We start from the raw sequence: 3,064 nt of genomic DNA, 5'->3' as shown, positions 1-3,064 counted from the left end.
TCTGTAGTCTGGTCCTTTTCTTCTGGAAAGTCATATTTTAGAATTCTGATATATGAAATGAATGTGATTGTACCCTCTTTTGGATAATGAAGGCCTTTGGATACTAATCCTGAAACCTAACTTTTTTTGCTAATGTTTAAACATACTTTATTGACAGAGACCCTAGAGACTTTTTCCCTATTGGTTTTAAAAATAGTTAAAAAATAAGTTTAAGCCATAACTTTAATTTATTCTTTTGATGGTTGAAGGAGGAAGCATATAAGAAAGTGGGACAGGAACTATGAAGGGGAATGTTTCCCAAGCATCCAATAAGGGAAACTGGAAATGAGTGGCAAAGAAAGAGTATCTCGGTTTTCCTGAAATCTATGAAAGGTGCAATCTGATAGGCCAACAGGAATCCAGTGTAAGAGGAAAAACTTGCCAAGTATTTTATATATGAAAACTTTGGGTTGATTTTAAGTTGGAGTTATGCTTGAGTGTTGGACCATCATATCTGTTGTTTTAGAAGAGCAGTCTAGTTGTTGAAGGACAAAACTACTTCTGGTGGTGATGAGGGTGGGGATTGAAATATGTGGGATTTGTTTCCAGCACGTGCTGTTTTGTGTCAGTTTATGCTAGATAAATGATTCTCTAGCACATAATATGAATAGTAGAATTCTATGTTTTTAATAGTATAACTTCTGAATCAGTTTAAGTGCTTTGTAAAGTTAGTTCTTTAATCTGTTAAGTTTGTAGCCGTCTTGCAGTTGTAGTATTAGTAAATAATCCAGATTTCTAGCCTAGGTCCACAGGTCCATGTATTTATTTCTTTTAGTATTTGTTGAGAAGGTTGCACCTCTTTTTGGCATATTTATGTATATTAGTGTCAAAGGAGACTTTTTTGTATAATACTTAGCTGTAAAAATAATTTCAGAACTCTCATATATATTGATATAGAGAATTTGTCCCCAAGAGGCAGGGGGTGGTATGAGGCAAGACTATGCATGAACTTCCAGGCTTCCAGCTCATGCTTAATTGTCCCATACAATTTCACTTACCAGACACAAACTCAAAAATAAAGTTATTAAGAATTTTAAGATAGCAACCTCAGTATTAAACTTCACGCATGGAGCCCTGTGTGACTGCACTAGTCACATGCCCAAGAACCTGGCCCTGCTAATTACATTAAAGAAATTTTCTCCAGTGTAAAAGATGAGGGATACACATTCCTTATGTATTCCTGTTGTGTTATTTATCTTGTGCAAAATAGAAGGCTCATTCACACTGATGACATTCAAAGTGTTTCTCCGTGGTGTGACTGCTCATCCATTACCTAAGGATAGAGAAATTGCCCCCTACCCATTGGTAACATTCATAAGATTTCTGTCCAGTGTGAATTCTCTTAGGTTGTCTAAGGGATGAAAGATCAATAAGTGCTTTTCAACACTCATTGCATTCATAGGAATTCTCCCCACTGAGTACTCTCTTATGCACAGTGAGCAAAGAACTTCACTGGAAGGATTTCTGTACTGATTACATTCATAGGGCTTTTCTCTGATGTGGTTTGTCATGTTTCCTAGGGGATGAAGTAGCACTGAAGGCTTTCCCACAGTCACTGAATTCCATTTTTTGTTCTGTTGTACACAGTAAGGGAAAAGCTACTCCTGAAGGATTTTTCATATTGATGACAAACATAGGGTTTTCTCCAGTGTGAGTTCTCATGAGTGCTTCCTGAAGATTGTTCCACAATCATGGCATTCATAGAGTTTCTCACCAGTCTTATGTGTGCAGTGCAGGTAGAATTTACACTGAAAGCCTTTCCATATCAATTACATTTATAGGGATTGTCCCCAGTATGAATTCTCGTGCCCTCCAGGGACAGATCTAATGCTAAAGACTCAGAAACACTACTTATGTTCATAGTGTTCTATTCTAGTGTGAATTCTCATATGTATCCAAAGGGATGAGTGATAACCAAAGGCCTTCCTATAGTTCTTACACTCTTAGGGTTTCTCTTCATTATGTATTCCCATATACATAGAAAGTTAAGAGTAGTACTGAAACATCTTCCACATTAATTACATTCACAGCATTTCTCACCAGTAGGAATTTCCTGTGTTGAGTAAAGGAGGAAAAACCCTTTCCTCCTGCAGTGTCTCTCCAGTGCCCTCTACTGACAAGGCTTAACATCATGTCAGCTGGAAAAGGAAAAATATTTAAAAGGCCCAGATCCATTTTCACGTATCTGGCAACAAAGGGTGAATTTGGTGGAGAGGCAATAAACTGGTAACTGGAATACCTAGTATGGTAGTAATTATGGTAGGAAAAGGAGAATATGTATTGCTTGTTCAAAGCTTTGATTAGTGAGATGATGTAAGAAAAGAGAGATGGTGCTGCAATTTCTCTTCCCTAGGTGGAAGAGGAAAATTTGAGATCCTTGTTGGGTTTACTTGTGAGGTCTGGAGAATTCTCATTATGAAATTTTTCTTTTATACACCATTTACCTTCTCATCTGTAAATGTGAATAATATTATCCACTTTTCAGTGTTGTTGAAAGAATTAGTGATAATTTATAACTAATTATAATGCCTGGTAGATAGGCCTTCAATAAATAGTAGCTCTTCTTCCCTAGATAGATCAAAGGCTGACAAAAATCCATGGGAGAGTAGTTGTGTTAAAATTTAAAAATGGGTATTATTTTCCCAGGAAATGGAGAATTAAGTGTTTTTTGAATTGAAATATTTAGAACTGGAATTTTGAAGAAAAAATTGGGGGAAGTTATGCAGTATAATACAAGAACGTGTATTGTTAAATGGGAATGCAAATAAAGCCTGCTTTTGGCTGTATTCTTTAGCACGGACATTTATTTACATGGTTACTCAATTTGGTGGAAAGCAATTTTTAATAAGTGAATTCAATTTTGTGGAATTTTAGGTGCTTAGAGATTTAGAAATAAAGTTCTTCATGGTGGGATTGGTATATCACATTGGGCATGTAGGTATGGGATGTTTTAATTCTCGGACTATAGGAGTTAACATATACATGGTAAATGATTGCTACTTTGCAAATTTCTGTTTCTGCTTTG

Source organism: Eubalaena glacialis, chromosome 11 (genome assembly GCF_028564815.1).
Source record: "Eubalaena glacialis isolate mEubGla1 chromosome 11, mEubGla1.1.hap2.+ XY, whole genome shotgun sequence".
Taxonomy (NCBI): domain Eukaryota; kingdom Metazoa; phylum Chordata; class Mammalia; order Artiodactyla; family Balaenidae; genus Eubalaena; species Eubalaena glacialis.
Note: the sequence above shows the minus strand (reverse complement) of the source record.